We start from the raw sequence: 18084 nt of genomic DNA, 5'->3' as shown, positions 1-18084 counted from the left end.
TCCAAACTCATTTTATGAGACCAGTTTTACCTTGATCGAAAAACCAGACAAAGATCTCATCAAAAAAGACCAATATCCTTGATGAACACAGATGTGAAAATTCTCACCAAAATACTAGCCAATAGGATCCAACAGTACATTAAAAGGATTATTCACCACGACCAAGTGGGATTTATTCCAGGGCTGCAAGCTTGGTTCAACATCTGCACATCAATCAATGTGATACAATACATTAATAAAAGAAAGAACAAGAACCATATGATATTCTCAACAGATACTAAAAAAACATTTGACAAACTATATCATCCTTTCCTAATCAAAACTCTGCAAAGTGTAGGAAAGAATTGCAGATGATATGATACTATATGTGGAAAACCCAAAAGACTCTACTCCAAATCTGCTAGAACTTGTACAGGAATTCAGTAAAGTGCCAGGATATAAAATCAATGCAGAGAAATCAGTTGCATTTCTATACACCACCACCAAGACAGAAAAAAAAGAGAAATTCAGGGGTCAATCCAATTTACAATTGTACCCAAAACCATCAGATACCTAGCAAGAAGCCTAACCAAAGAGGCAAAGAATCTGTACTCAGAAAACTATAAAGTACTCATGAAAGAAATTGAGGAAGACACAAAGAAATGGGAAAATAGTTCTGTGCTCATGGATTAGAAGAAAAATTATTGTGAAAATGTCTATGCTACCTAAAGAAATCTACACAATTAATGCAATCCCTATCAAAATACCATCCATTTTTTTGGAAAAAAAATGGAACAAATAATCCTAAAATTTATATGGAACCAGAAAAGACCTCGAATAGGCAGAGGAATGTTGAAAAAGAAAGCCAAAGTTGGTGGCATCACAATTCCAGACTTCAAGCTCTATTACAAAGCTGTCATCATCAAGGCAGCATGGTACTGGCACAAAAACAGACTCATAGATCAGTGGAACAGAATAAAGAGCCCAGAAATAGACCCTCAACTCTATGGTCAACTAATCTTTGACAAAGCAGGAAAGAATGTCCAGTGGAATAAAGACAGTCTCTTCAACAAATGGGGTTGGGAAAATTGAACAGCCACATGCAGAAAAATGAAACTGGACCATTTCCTTACACCATGCAAAACAAACAAACAAACAAACAAAAAACAAAACAAAACAAAAACAAAAAAAAACACTCAAAATGGATGAAGGACCTCAATGTGAGAAAGGAATCAATCAAAATCCTTGAGGAGAACACAGGCAGCAACCTCTTTGACCTCAGCCACAGCAACTTCTTCCTAGAAACATCAGCAAAGGCAAGGGAAGCAAGGGCAAAAATGAACTATTGGGACTTCATCAAGATCAAAAGCTTTTGCACAGCAAAGGAAACAGTTAACAAAACCAAAAGACAACTGACAGAATGGGTGATGATATTTGCAAACGACCTATCAGATAAAGGGCTGCTCTCCAAAATCTATAGAGAGCTTAGCAAACTCAACACCCAAAGAACAAAAAATCCAATGAAGAATTGGGCAGAGGACATGAACAGACATTTCTGCAAAGAAGACATCCAGATGGCCACCATACACATGAAAAAAATGCTCCTCATCACTCAGCATCAGGGAAATACAAATCAAAACCACAATGAGATACCACCTCACACCAGTCAGAATTACTAAAATTAACAAGTGAAAAAATGACAGATGCTGGCGAGGATGTGGAGAGAGGGGAACCCTCCTACACTGTTGGTGGGAATGCAAGCTGGTGCAAGCACTCTGGAAAACCGTGTGGATGTTCCTCAAAAAGCTGAAAATAAAACTACCCTATGACCCAGCGATTGCACTACTGGGTATATATCCTAAAGATACAAACATGGTTCTCCAAAGGGATACGTGCACCCGAATGCTTATAGCAGCAATGTCCACAATAGCCAAACTATGGAAAGAACCTAGATGTCCATCAACAGATGAATGGATAAAGAAGATGGGGTATATATACACAATGGAATACTATGCAGCCATCAAAAGAAATGAAATCTTGCCATTTGCGATGACGTGGATTGAACTAGAGGGTATTATGCTTAGCAAAATAAGTCAATTGGAGATAGACAACTATCATATGATCTCCCTGATATGAAGAAGTAGAGATGCAATGTAGGGGCCTTGGGGGGTAGGAAAAGAAAAAAGGTGGGATTGGGAGGGAGACAAACCATAAAAGACTTGATCTCAAAAAACAGACAGAGGGTTGCTGGGGGGAGGGGGGACGGGAGAGGGTGGTGGGGATATGGACATTGGGGAGGGTATGTGCTATGATGAGTGCTGTGAAATGTGTAAACCTGGCAATTCACAGACCTGTACCCCTGGGGCTAAAAATACATTAAATGTTTATTTTAAAAAAATAAATAAATTTAATTTAAAAAAAGAAAAAGAAAAAAAGAAGACATCCAGATGGCCAACACACAATGAAAAGTGCTCCAGGCATCAGGAAAATACAAATTAAAACCATGAGATATCACCTCACACCAGTCAGAATGGCTAAAATTAACAAGTCAGGAAATGACAAATGCTAACGAGCATGCAGAGAAAGGGATACCTTCCTACATTGTTGGTGGGAATGCAAGCTGGTGCAACTACTCTGTAAAACAGCATGGAGGTTCCTTGGAAAGTTGAAAATAGAGCTACCCTATGACCCAGCAATCGCACTACTGGGTAATTACCCTAAAGATACAAACGTAGTGATCCAAAGGGGCATGTGAACCAGAATGTTTATAGCAGCATGTGCACAATAGCCAAACTATGGAAAGAATCTATACGTCCATCAACAGAAGAATGGATAAAGAGGATGTGGTATATATATATATATATTTGCCACCATCAAAAGAAATAAAATCTTGTCACTTGCAATGATGTGGTTAGAACTAGAGTGTATTATGCTTAGTGAAATAAGTCAATTGGAGAAAGACAACTTTCATATGATCTCCCTGATATGAGGAAGTGGAGATGCAACATGGGGTACTTGGGGGATAGGAAAGGATTAAATGAAACAAGATGGGATCAGGAGGGAGACAAACCGTAAGAGACTCTTAATCTCACAAACCAAACTGAGGGTTGCTGTGAAAGGGGGCTAGGGAGAGGGTGGTGGGGTTATGGACATTGAGGAGGGTAAGTGCTATGGCATGTGCTGTGAAGTGTGTAAACCTGGTGATTCATAGACCCTTACCCCTGGGGCTAATAATACATTTTATGTTAATAAAAAAAATTTATAAAGGAAGCTCTGCCATTTGTAACATGGGTAAATCTGAAGTCATTACATAAGTGAAATTAGACAGTAAAAAATACTTTACTGTGTCACATTTATGTGGAATATAAAAATGTTGAACTCATAGAAATAAAGAATAGAATGGCCACTACCAGAAGTTAGACTTTGGAGAAAATAAGGAAGCTGGTCAAAAGGTGCAAACTTTCAGTTATAAGATAAATATGTAATGCAGATATAATGTTAATGACAGTGAGTATTGTTAATAATACTTTGCTGTGTACTTGAGATTTACTGAGAGTTCTAATTACACCAAAAAGGCAATAATGTGAGAAAATAGATGTATTAATTAACATGACAATGGTGACTATTTCACAGTGCATAGTTTTAACCATGTCATTCCGCATCTTAAATATATCTATTTTTTGTGTCAATTATATCTCAATAAAAAGCTAGATCTAAATCAATAACTTAACCATCCAACTGAAGAATTAGAATATGAAGTGTAATCTACATTCAAAGAAACAAAAAAAAAAGGGAAATAATTCAAATTAGAATGTAGGGAAACAAAATAGAGCAGAGAAAAACAAAAGAAAAAATCAGGAAATCAAAAGTTAGTTCTTTGAAAATATCAGGAAATGAAAACAAATTAGTCAGACAAACCAAAAAAAAAAAAAAGACAAAATTCATATGACTAAAATCATATTGAAAAGGGTGACATCTTTACTATCCTTACAGAAATAAAAATGATTATAAGGGGATATATGAAGATTTGTACCAACAAATAATATTAACCTAACTAACATGTACAAATTACTAAAAACATAAACTACCAACACTAACTCAATAGGAAATAAAAATATATATAAAACAGAACTGTAACAAAAGATTGAATCACTAATCCAAAAAAACTCCCAAGAAAAAACTATTCAAACACCCTCTTCGAGGCCTGCATAAACTTGATTACAAAAAAGAAAAAGATCCCACTAAAAAGAATTACAGGCCAATATCCTTGATGAAGAGCGATGCACAAATTCTAAACAGGACACTGGCAAATCTAACCTAACTGTACATTAAAAGAATTATTCAGCACAATCAAGTCGGATTTATTCCTATGCTACAGAGTTGGTTCAATATTTGCAAATCAATCAATGTGATACACCACAGGATAAGAACCATACCATCCTCTCAACAGATGCAGACAAAGCATTCAACAAAATATAGCATTCATTCTTGATAAAAATCCTCAACTAAACAAGGATAGATAGATGGAACATACCTCAATATCACAAAGGTCGTATAAGAAAGACCCACAGCTAATATCCTCAATGAGGAAAAGTTGAGAGTTTTTGCTCTGTGCTCAGGAACTAGACAAGGAAGTCCACTCTCACTATTACAACTTAACATAGTACTGGAAGTCTTACCCTCAGGAATAAGCCAACAAAAAGAAATAAAAAGCATCCAAATTGGCAAGAAAGAAGTCAAACTTTCACTATTTGAGGAGGACTTGGTACTCTATGTAGAAAACTGAAAAGACTTGAACAAAAACTTGCTGGAAATAATGCATAAATTCAGAAAAGTCACAGGATATGAAATCAATATCCAGAAATCTGTTGCATTTCTATACACCAATAATTAAGCAGCAGAAAAAGAAATCAAAGAATTGATTCCATTTACAATTGCACCAAAAATCACAAGATACCAGGGATTAAATCTAACTAAAGAGGTAAAAGATCTGTACTCTGGAAACCATAGAACCCTTATGAAAGAAATTGAGGAAGACACAAGGAGATGGAAAATATTCTGTGCTCATGGATTAGAAAAACAAATATTATTAAAATGTCTATACTACTCAAAGCAATCTACATATTTAATTCAATTCATATCAAAATACCACCAGCATATTTTGAAGAGGTAGAGCAAATAATCCTAAAATTTGTATGGAACCAGAAAAGACTTTGAACAGCCAAAGCAATCATGAAAAAGAAAATAAAAGTTGGAGACATCACAATTCTAGACTTCAAGCTATATCACAAAGCTGTAGTTATCAAGGCAGAATAATATTGGCACAAAAACAGACACATAGCTCAATGGAACAGAATAGAAAACCCAGAAAAGCACCTACAACTCTATGGTCAACTATCTTTGACAAAGTCAGAAAGACTATCCAATGGAAAAAGGACAGTGTCTTCAATAAATGGTGCTGGGAAAACTGGACAGCCACATACAGAAGAATAAAACTGGGATGTTTTCTTTCACCATATACAAAAACAAATTAAAATGGGTAAAATTCTTAGAGGTGAACACTGGTAGCAACCTCTTTGACCTTGGCCTTAGCAACTTATGACTAAATACAGCAGCAGAGGCAAGGGAAACAAAAGCAAAAATGAACTATTGGAACTTTATCAAGATTAAAAACTTCTGTAAAATGAAGGAAACAATCAGCAAAACTAAAAAGCAGCCCTAAGACTGTGAGAAGATATTTTCAAGTGACATATCTGATAAAGGGTTAGTATCCAATATATATAAAGGACTTATCAAACTCAACACCCAAAAAATGAATAATCTAGTTAAGAAATGGGCAGAAGAAATAGACATTTTTGTAAAGAAGTTATCCAGATAGCTAACAGATACATGAGAAAATGCTCAACATCACTCATCATCAGAGAAATACAAATGAAAACCATGAAGAGATACCACCTCGCACCTGCCATAATAGCTAAAATTAACAACACAAGAAACAACAGGTGCTGGTGAGTATGTGGAGAAAGGAGAACCCTCTCGCTCTTTGGTGGAAATGCAAACTGGAAAAACAGTACTGAGGGTCCTCAAAAAGTTAAAAATAAAACTACCTATAAACTTACAATTGCACAAATAGGTATTTACTCAAAGACACAGAAATACAAATTCAAATGAGTACATGCACCCCAATATTTATAGCAGTATTATCAACAATAGCCAAATTATAGAAGGAGTCCAAATGTCCACTGACTGATGAAAAGAAAAAGGAGATGTGGTATGTATATACAAGGACTATTACTCATCCACAAAAAGAACGAAATCTTGCCATTTGTAACAATGTGGATGGAGCTAGAGTATATTATGCTAAGCAAAGGAATGACTCAGAGAAAGTCAATACCATAGGGTTTCACTCATATGTGTAATTTAAGAAACAAAACAGATGAAGATTTAGGAGGGGAAAAAAGAAAAAGAGGGGTAACCAAAGCATAAGAGACTCTTAAAAAGAGAGAACAACAGGGTTGAGGGAGGAAGGTGAATGTGGGTTAGGCTATATAGGTGATAGCTATTAAGGAAAACACTTATTATAATGAACATTTGGTGTTGTATGTAAGTGATGAATCACTGAATTCTGTTACTGAAACCAATATTGCACTATATGTTAACAACTAGAATATAAATAAAAATTTGAAAAGGAATTAAAAAAATGAAAAAAAAGTCCCAAAGAGAAATTCACGACCAGATGAGTTAACTGTAGAATTCTACTAATCATATCAAGAAGAATTAATAGCAATCTTTTTCAAACTCTTCCAAAAATAGAAAAGGAGGAAGAATATACTAATCTATTCTATGAGGTTACCTTTAGTCTGTTACCAAGCCAGACAAGGAAATCACAAGAAATAAATGGATTTAATTATATAGGTTCAAAAATATTCAACAAAATACCAACAAATTGAAACCAGCAGTTTATTAATATACACCATGATCAATTAGGATTTATACCAGGAATGTAAGAATGGATCAACAGGCAAAAATCAATCAAGGTAACAAATTATGCCAAAGAATAAAAAAGAAAAAAAAAGTGGTCATTTCAATAAATACTGAGAAATCTTTTGACAAATGCAACATGCTTTATGATTTAAAAAAAAATTAACTAGGAACAGAAGGAACCTTCACTAGCATGATAAAAGATATTTATGAATACCCCACAACCAATATCCATGAAAAACCCATAGCTAATATAATAATTGATGATGAAAGCCTGGTTATTTTCCCTCTAAGATCAGGAACAAGACAAGACTATCTGCTCTTAGCACTTCTATTCAACATTGTACTGGAGGGTGTGGCCAGGGAATCAGGCAAGAAACACAATGAAAGTTGCCAATATCAGGGAGAAAAAAGTAAAATTAATTCAATTTTTATAACTGGACAATCATAAAGAGTGTATCCCCCCAAAAAGGAAAAGAACAAAAAACTCTATCAGATCTAACAGCAGAGTTAAGCAACATTGCAGGAAACAAGATCAAGACATAACAAAACCATTGCGTTTTTACACACAACTAATGAAAACTACATAAATAAAATGTTAAGACCCATCAGACTTGTAATAGCATCAAAAACAGTAATATATTTAGAAATAAAATTAACCACAAAAGTGTAAGACTTTTACATTGAAAACAACAAAATACCATTAGAATAAATTAAATAAATCTTAAATGAGTAGAAAAGTATCCTGTGATTATGGATTGGAATACTTGATATTATTAAGATATCAATATTATGCAATGTGATCTATAGATCTAATGAAATATGTATAAAAATTCCAACCTTTTTTTTTAACAAGGAAAAAACTAATCCTAATATTTATATGGAATTAGAGGGGACCCAGAATAGCAAAAAAAAAAAAAAATGTTGAAAAGTGACAAAATAGATGGAGTACTCATATCTCCCAGTTTCAAAACTTAATACCGAATTAAAATAATCAAAAAGTTATGGTATCTGCAAGAGTTTGGAAAGATGGTGGTGTAGTAGGAGGACCCTAGGATCATCTTGCCCCATGAATACAACTAGATAACTATCAAGTCTGCCTAAATCAGAATGCCAGAAATCAACCTCAAGACCGGCAGAACAAACTCTACAACTGAAGATAGAGAACAGCTCAGTGAGCCCCCTCCCCAGAAAACCAGCCCAAAACCCAGCCGAATTTGCTTATCCCAACCCATGAGTTTTGTAGGACCTGGGTGCCAGTGGCAGTAATAACAGGTCTCATTTCCCAAACAGACAAGAACACATCTAGTTAAAAGTCACCACATTCAAGCCAGGAACAAGACACTGCCCACAACAGGCAAAAAGAGCTTCTGCAGATAAACTGGTCAGGACATAACAGCAACTGCATGCTGCACACAATGGAGAAACTCCCTAGAGCACCAGAACTTGGGAAACAGGGGACAGTACATGGCAGGGCAGTATGGGACCTCTCCTCAAGAACATGAAATGTACTGACTCTCCTAACACAGAGAAACAGGCACAGAGACTTAGAAAAAATGAGAAGATAGAGGAATTTGTCCCAAAAGAGAGAACAGGAAAAGGCCATGGTCAAACATATAAGCAAAGCAGATATAAATAACATGCCTGCTAAAGAATTTAAAGTACTGATAATAAACATACTCATCTTGAGAAAACACTGGAAGATATAAGTGAGATCCTGACACACAGAGATGATGACTAACAGAGCATAAATAAAGGGTTCAGTAAAATATGGAAAACATGCTTGATGGAATGAAAAGCAGCCTAAAAGCAGAGGAACAAATTAATTACCTAGAAGACAGAGTAATGGAAAGTAATCAAGCTGAACAAAAGAGATAAGAAAGAATTATGCAAAATGGAAATAGAATTAGGGAATTCAGTGACTCCATCAAACATAACAAATTTCATATTATAGATATCTCAGAAAAAGAAGAGAGAGCAAAGGAGGTAAAAATTTACCTGAGGAATTAATACCTAAACCTTACCTCATGTGGGGAAGGAAGCAGATACAATACAAGAAGGCACAGAAACCCCTTCAACAAATCAACAAAAGCAGATTAACACCATATTATATTATAATTAAAATGGCAAAAGGTAAGGAAACAGAAAAAAATCTTAAAAGTAAAAAAAGACAGTTGCATACATGGGGAACCCCAAAAGGCTATCAGCAGCTTTTTCAACAGAAACTTTATAAGCCAGATGGGAGGGACATGATGTATTCAAAGTGTTGAATGGGGAAAATCTGCAGCTGTGAATACTCTCTCCAGAAGGACTATCATTCAGGAGAGATTTAAAAATTTACCAAAATTTAAATTTAAATTTAAAAATTTACCAAACAAAAACTGAAGTTGCTCATTACCATAAACCAGCCCTGCAAGAAATCATATAACACACTTTGAATCAAAAGGAAAGGACAAAAGTGACAGTATGAAAGTAAAAAGCCCAAAAGGTAAAAAAAATAAATATCACAATAGAATGTCAGTCAAGGAAAGTACAAAATGAAAGGATGTACTATATGACAACATACACCCAAAATATGGGGAGTAGAATAGTAAATACTGTACTCAAACTTAAATGGCCAGCAACTTAATATAGATTGCTATATACAGAAGAGGTTATATACAAACTTAATGATAACCAAAAATAAAAAAAAAATCAACAATATCTATACAAAGAATAAAGAGAATGGAATCCAAGTATATCACTGAAGGAACCCAGCAGACCATGAAAGACAAAAAGTAGAAAGGATCAGAGGAAAAACTTCAGAAACAACTACAAAAAAAGTAACAAAATGGAAATAAGTAGACATTTATCAAGTATTACTTTGAATGTAAATAGACTAACTGCTCCAATCAAAAGACATAGAGTGACAGAATGAATAAAAGAACAAAAAAATCATCTATTTGTTTCCTAGAGGAGAATAATTTTAAACTTAAAGGCACCAACAGATTGAAAATGAGGGGTTGGAGAAACATTTATCATGCAAATGGGTGCCAAAAGAAAGTCTGGGTAGCATTATTTATATTAAACAAAATAGATTTTGAACTAAAGACTATAACAAGAGATAAAGAAAGGAAAAAAGAGACAAAGAAAAACATTATATAAAAAGAGAGAGGACAATCCAAAAAGAAGATATAATAATTGTAAATGTTTATGCATCCAATATGGGAGTACCATAACACATAAAACAGTTAATAAAAAAAATAAAAGAACTAATTGATAGTAACAAAATAATAGTAGGGGACTTGGACACGCCCCTTTCATCAATGGACACGTTAACCAACAAGAAAATCAACAATGGAACAATGCCTTTGATCACACATTTGACAAGGTGGAAATAACATATATAGAGAACTTTCCATCCTGAAACAACAGAATAAACATTCTTTTCAGTAGTACATGGAGCATTCTGCAGAATAGAGCACATATTAGGACACAAAAAAGTCTCAATAAGTTCAAAGATGTAAAGGTATACCATGTGTCTTTTCTGATCATAAAGTTATGTAAAGGGAAATAAGCCAGAGAAATAAATCTGGAAAGAAAACAACAACAAAAAACAAACCCATAGAGGTTAAATAACATGCTACTAAACAATGACTGGGTTAACCAAAAAATCAAAGACCTAATCCAAAAGGACTTGGAAATAGGTGAAAATGAAAACAAAACTGTTGGGACACTTGGGTGCCTCAGTCAGTTAAGCATCTGCCTTCAGCTCAGATCATGATTCCACGATCCTGGGATCAAGCCTGGCATGAGGCTCCCTGCTCAGCTGGGATCCTGCTTCTCTTTCTCCCACTCCCCCTGCTTGTGTGTTCTCTATCCCTCTATGATGAAGCAATCAATCACTCAATCAACCTTTTACTAAAAGAAAAAAAGAAAATACAACTTTCCAAAACTTTGGGATGCATCAATAACAGTTCTGTGCCTGAAAAGCAATACAGGGCTACCTTGAAAAGCAAGAGAAATCGCAGGGGGGGGGGGGGAGTAATCTTACACCTAAAGGAGCTAGAAAAAGAACAAAAAGCAAAACCTAAAACCAGCAGAAGGAAGAAATGAAAACAAATATTGATACAGAAGTGAAAAAATAAACAAAAACCTATAGAACAGATCAATGAAACGAGGAGCCAGTTCTTTGAAAACCTAAAAAAATTCATAGTCTTCTAGCCAGACTCATCAAAAACAACTAAAAGGACTCAAATAAATAAAACCACAAAGAAAGAGGAGATGCAAAAACAGACACCACGGAAATACACACAGTTGTAAGAGAATATTAGGAAAAACTATGTGCTAAAAATTGGATAACCTGGAAGAAATGGATAAATTCCTAGAAATGTGTAACCTACAAAAACTGTAGCAGGAAGAAATAGAAAAAAAATTAAAGATTTTATTTGTTTATTCACAGATAAAGGCACAGTGAGAGAGGGAACACAAGCAGGGGGAGTGGGAGAGTGAGAAGCAGGCTTCCCACTGAGCAGGGACTCTAATAGAGAGTTCGATCCCAGGACTCTGGGAGCATGACCTGAGCTGAAGGCAGATACTTAATGACTGAGCCACTCAGGCGGCCCGGAAAGAAATGAAAAATTTGAATAGACTGATTACCAGCAAGACAAATGAATCAATAATCAAAAAACTCCCAATGAAGAATACCGGTGGAATCTTGATCGGAATAGCATTAAAACTATAGATTGCTCTAGGCAGTATAGACATTTTAACAATGTTTATTCTTCCAATCCAAGAGCATGGAATGGTCTTCCATCTTTTTGTGTCTTCTTCAGTTTCTTTCATAAGTGTTCTGTAGTTCCTTGAGTACAGATCCTTTACCTCTTTGGTTGGGTTTATTCCCAGGTATCTATCTTATGGTTCTTGGTGCTATAGTAAATGGAATCGATTCTCTAATTTCCCTTTCTGTATTTTCATTATTAGTGTATAAGAAAGCCACTGATTTCTGTACATTGACTTTGTATCCTGCCACGTTGCTGAATTGCTGTATGAGTTCTAGTAGTTTTGGGGTGGAGTCTTTTGGGTTTCCCATATGAAGAATCATGTCATCTGCAAACAGAGAGAGTTTGACTTCTTCATTACCAATTTGGATACATTTTATTTCTCTTTGTTGTCTGATTGCTGTTGCTAGGACTTCTAATACTATGTTGAACAAGAGTGGTGAGAGTGGGCATCCTTGTCGTGTTCCTGATCTCAACAGGAAGGATGCAAGCTTTTTCCCGTTGAGGATGATGTTTGCTGTGGGTCTTTCATAGATAGATTTGATGAAGTTCAGGAATGTTCCCTCTATCCCTACACTTTGAAGCGTTTTAATCAGGAACGGATGCTGGATTTTGTCAGCTGCTTTTTCTGCATCAATGGAGAGGACCATGTGGTTCTTCTCTCTTCTCTTATTAATTTGTTCTACCACATTGATTGTTTTGCGAATGTTGAACCATCGTTGTAGCCCAGGGATGAATCCCACCTGGTCATGGTGGATAATCTTTTTAATGTGCTGTTGGATCCTGTTGGCTAGGATCTTGTTGAGAATCTTAGCATCCATATTCATCAGTGATATTGGTCTAAAATTCCCCTTTCTGGTAGGGTCTTTGCCTGGTTTGGGGATCAGGGTAATGCTGGCTTCATGGAAAGAGTCAGGAAGTTTTCCTTCTGCTTCAATTTTTTGAAACAGCTTCAGGAGAATAGGTGTTATTTCTTCTTTGAAAGTTTGGTAGAATTCCCCAGGGAATCCATCAGGTCCTGGGCTCTTGTTTTTTGGGAGGTTTTTGATCACCGCTTCAATCTCGTTACTAGATATTGGTCTATTCAGGTTGTCAATTTCTTCCTGGTTCAATTTTGGGAGTTTACAGTTTTCCAGGAATGCATCCATTTCATCTAGGTTGCTTAGCTTATTGGCATATAACTGTTGATGATAACTTCTGATGATTGTTTCTACTTCCTTGGTGTTCGTTGTGATCTCTCCCTTTTCATTCATAATTTTATGTATTTGTGCTTTCTCTCTTTTCTTTTGGATTACTGTGGCCAATGGTTTATCGATCTTATTGATTCTTTCAAAAAAGCAGCTTCTAGTTTCATTGATATATTCTACTGTATCTCTGGTTTCTACCTCATGGATCTCAGCTCTAATCTTGATTATTTGTATGGAATCAGAAGAGACCCAGAATCACTAAGGAAATGTTGAAAAACAAAAATAAATAAAACGGGGGGCATCACATTACCGGATTTCAAGCTTTACTACAAAGCTGTGATCACCAAGACAGCATGATACTGGCATAAAAACAGACACAGAGACCAGTGGAACAGAGTAGAGAGCCCAGATGTGGACCCTCAACTCTATGGTCAAATAATCTTCGAAAAAACAGGAAAAAATATACAGTGGAAAAAAGACAGTCTCTTCAATAAATGGTGCTGGGAAAACTGGACAGCTATATGTAGAAGAATGAAACTCGACCATTCTCTTACACCATACACAAAGATAAACCCAAAATGGATAAAAGACCGCAATGTGATACAGGAATCCATCAGAATCCTAGAGGAGAACATAGGCAGTAATCTCTTTGATAGAAACCACAGCAACTTCTTTCAAGATATGTCTCCAAAGGCAAAGGAAACAAAAGTGAAGATGAACTTTTGGGACTTCATCAAAATCAAAAGCTTCTGCACAGCAAAGGAAACAATCAAGAAAACAAAGAGGCAACCCACGGAATGGGAGAAGATATTTGCAAATGACAGTACAGACAAATGATTGGTATCCAGGATCTATAATGAACTCCTCAAACTCAACACACACAAAACAAACAATCATATCAAAAAAATGGGCAGAAGATATGGACAGACACTTCTCCATTGAAGATTTACAAATGGCTATCAGACACATAAAAAAATGTTCATCATCACTAGCCATCAGGGAGATTCAAATTAAAACCACATTGAGATATCACCTTACACCAGTTAGAATGGCCACAATTAGCAAGACAGGAAACAACATGTGTTGGAGGGGATGTGGAGAAAGGGGAACCCTCTTCCACTGTTGGTGGGAATGCAAGCTGGTGCAGCCTCTTTGGAGAACAGTGTGGAGATTCCTCAAGAAATTAAAAATAGAACTTCCCTATGACCCTGCCATTGCACTCCTGGGTATTTACCCCAAAGATACAGATGTAGTGAAAAGAAAGGCCATCTGTACCCCAATGTTTATAGCAGCAATGGCCATGGTCGCCAAACTGTGGAAAGAACCAAGATCCCCTTCAACGGATGAATGGATAAGGAAAATGTGGTCCATATACACTATGGAGTATTATGCCTCCATCAGAAAGGATGAATACCCAACTTTTGTAGCAGCATGGATGGGACTGGAAGAGATTATGCTGAGTGAAATAAGTCAAGCAGAGAGAGTCAATTATCATATGGTTTCACTTATTTGTGGAGCATAACAAATAGCATGGAGGACATGGGGAGATAGAGAGGAGAAGGGAGTTGGGGGTAAATTGGAAGGGGAGGTGAACCTTGAGTGAGTATGGACTCTGAAAAACAATCTGAGTGTTTTGAAGAGGTGGGGGTGGGAGGTCGGGGTACCAGGTGGTGGGTATTATAGAGGGCACGGATTGCATGGAGCACTGGCTGTGGTGCAAAAATAATGAATACTGTTATGCTGAAAATAAAAAATAAATTAAAAAGCAAAAACAAAAACAAAAACAAAAACTCCCAATGACCATTATCCAGGACCAGATAGCATCACAGGCTAATTATATCAATATTTAAAGAAAATTTAATACATTTACTTCTCATACTGTTCCAAAAAGTAGAAAAGGAAATAAAACTAAATTCCTTCTATGATGACAGCATTAACGTGATACTAAAACTTGACAAAGACACCAAATAAAAGAGCAATATAGGCCAATATTTTTGAAGAACAGTAATGCAAAAATCCTCAACAAAACAGTAGCAGACAGAATCCAACAATACATTTAAAAAATTATACAATACTATCAAGTGGGATGTATCCTAGGGATGCAAGGGCGGTTGGTTATTCAAAAAGCAATAAACCTGATACATCACATCAATAAGAGAAATTATAAAAACCATACGATCATTCCAATGATTGTAGAAAAAAAAATTTGACAAAGTAAAATATACAATAATGATAAAAGCTCTCAAAAAGTGTTGGTTATCTGGTTTGGTAAGATGCCAGAAGAGCAGAGGACCTCATTTTGTAAGCTCCCTTGAATTTGGCTGAATAACTATCAAACCATTCTGAATGCCCATGAATTCAGCCTGGGATGGAAGAATATATATTTGAAGATCTACAGGTAAAAAATTGACTGCGTTTTGCAAAGTAGGAGGTGTGGAGACATGAATCTAAAAGGAGATATCTTTCAGGAGCTTTTGTTCCCTGAGCGCTTTCCGTAGAGTTCCAGAGGACGGGAATACAAATGGCGGCCTCCTGGTCTCCGGCCCGGAGGAGCCGAGAGCCCAGGGCCCCACTCCTCAGTGCGCCCTCAGAGAACAGCACCCAGTTACTCCCGTCTGCCTGACCACCGGCCGCGCTCCGAGCTCACCGAGCCTGCGACCGGTTCAAGGTAACACAGAGCTGCGAGCTTACTGTCGGCTCTGTCTCTGTAGCCGGCTTTCCCGTTCCAATACCCGCAAGCTCTGCGACACTCAGACACCCCCGATCCTTCTGTGACCCAAGCGGATTACTCACCCCGGCCCCGGGTAAGGGCGGTGTAATTCCGCCTGGGGCAAAGACACTTGAGAATCACTACAACAGGCCCCTCCCCCAGAAGATCAACAAGAAATCCAGCCGAGACCAAGTTCACCTACCAAGGAGTGCGGTTTCAATACCAAGGAGAGCAGCAGAATTCCAGAGGAAGAGAAAGCCAAGCACGGAACTCATGGCTTTTTTCCTGTGATTTTTTTTAGTCTTGCAGTTAATTTAATTTTTCATTTTTCATTTTTTTTTTTCTTTCTCGCCTTCGGGTAAAATTTTTTTTAACGGTTACCTTTTTCATTTTTAACGATTTTTTACTAGTTTATCTAATATATATATATATTTTTTTTTTACATATTTCTTAGGTGTTTTCTTTCTTTAAAAATATTCTTTTCTTTTCTTTTCTTATCTTTTTTTTTTTTCTTTTTTCTTTCTTCCTTTTTGAACCTCTTTTTATCCCCTTTCTCCCCACTCACGATTTTGGATCTCTTCTAATTTGGTTAAAGCATATTTTCCTGGGGTTGTTGCCACCCTTTTAGTATTTTACTTGCCCCTTCATTTACTCTTATCTGGACAAAATGACAAGACGGAAAAATTCAACACAAAAAAAAGAACAAGAGGCAGTACCGAAGGCTAGGGACCTAATCAATACAGACATCGGTAATATGTCAGATCTAGAGTTCAGAATGACAATTCTCAAGGTTCTAGCCGGGCTCGAAAAAGGCATGGAAGATATGAGAGAAACCCTCTCGAGAGATATAAAAGCCCTTTCTGGAGAAATAAAAGAACTAAAATCTAACCAAGGTGAAATCAAAAAAGCTATTAATGAGGTGCAATCAAAAATGGAGGCTCTAACTGCTAGGATAAATGAGGCAGAAGAAAGAATTAGTGATATAGAAGACCAAATGACAGAGAATAAAGAAGCTAAGCAAAAGAGGGACAAACAGCTACTGGACCACGAGGGGAGAATTCGAGAGATAAGTGACACCATAAGACGAAACAACATTAGAATAATTGGGATTCCAGAAGAAGAAGAAAGTGAGAGGGGAGCAGAAGGTATACTGGAGAGAATTATTGGGGAGAATTTCCCCAATATGGCAAAGGGAACGAGCATCAAAATTCAGGAGGTTCAGAGAATGCCCCTCAAAATCAATAAGAATAGGCCCACACCCCGTCACCTAATAGTAAAATTTACAAGTCTCAATGACAAAGAGAAAATCCTGAAAGCAGCCCGGGAAAAGAAGTCTGTAACATACAATGGTAAAAATATTAGATTGGCAGCTGACTTATCCACAGAGACCTGGCAGGCCAGAAAGAGCTGGCATGATATTTTCAGAGCACTAAACGAGAAAAACATGCAGCCAAGAATACTATATCCAGCTAGGCTATCATTGAAAATAGAAGGAGAGATTAAAAGCTTCCAGGACAAACAACAACTGAAAGAATTTGCAAATACCAAACCAGCTCTACAGGAAATCTTGAAAGGGGTCCTCTAAGCAAAGAGAGAGCCTACAAGTGGTAGATCAGAAAGGAACAGAGACCTATACAGTAACAGTCACCTTACAGGCAATACAATGGCACTAAATTCATATCTCTCAATAGTTACCCTGAATGTGAATGGGCTAAATGCCCCTGTCAAAAGACACAGGGTATCAGAATGGATAAAAAAACAAAACCCATCTATATGTTGCCTCCAAGAAACACATTTTAAGCCCGAAGACACCTCCAGATTTAAAGTGAGGGGGTGGAAAAGAATTTACCATGCTAATGGACATCAGAAGAAAGCAGGAGTGGCAATCCTTATATCAGATCAATTAGATTTTAAGCCAAAGACTATAATAAGAGATGAGGAAGGACACTATATCATACTCAAAGGGTCTGTCCAACAAGAAGATTTAACAATTTTAAATATCTATGCCCCCAATGTGGGAGCAGCCAACTATATAAACCAATTAATAACAAAATCAAAGAAACACATCAACAATAATACAATAATAGTAGGGGACTTTAACACTCCCCTCACTGAAATGGACAGGTCATCCAAGCAAAAGATCAGCAAGGAAATAAAGGCCTTAAACGACACACTGGACCAGATGGACATCACAGATATATTCAGAATATTTCATCCCAAAGCAACAGAATACACATTCTTCTCTAGTGCACATGGAACATTCTCCAGAATAGATCACATCCTCGGTCCTAAATCAGGACTCAACCGGTATCAAAAGATTGGGATCATTCCCTGCATATTTTCAGACCACAATGCTCTAAAGCTAGAACTCAACCACAAAAGGAAGTTTGGAAAGAACCCAAATACATGGAGACTAAACAGTATCCTTCTAAAGAATGAATGGGTCAACCGGGAAATTAAAGAAGAA

The 18084-nt window shown here is 36.6% G+C and overlaps 1 protein-coding gene across 1 annotated transcript in view; it reads right to left on the bottom strand.

Moving 5' to 3' along the window:
* The window catches only part of ZC3H12B (zinc finger CCCH-type containing 12B), a 630352-nt gene that overhangs the window by 387268 nt on the left and 225000 nt on the right, over positions 1–18084 (bottom strand). The window lies entirely within an intron of this gene.

Source organism: Mustela lutreola, chromosome X (genome assembly GCF_030435805.1).
Source record: "Mustela lutreola isolate mMusLut2 chromosome X, mMusLut2.pri, whole genome shotgun sequence".
In the NCBI taxonomy this organism is placed as follows: domain Eukaryota; kingdom Metazoa; phylum Chordata; class Mammalia; order Carnivora; family Mustelidae; genus Mustela; species Mustela lutreola.
The sequence above is the reverse complement of the archived record's forward strand: the minus strand, read 5'-3'. Positions and strand labels throughout refer to the sequence as shown.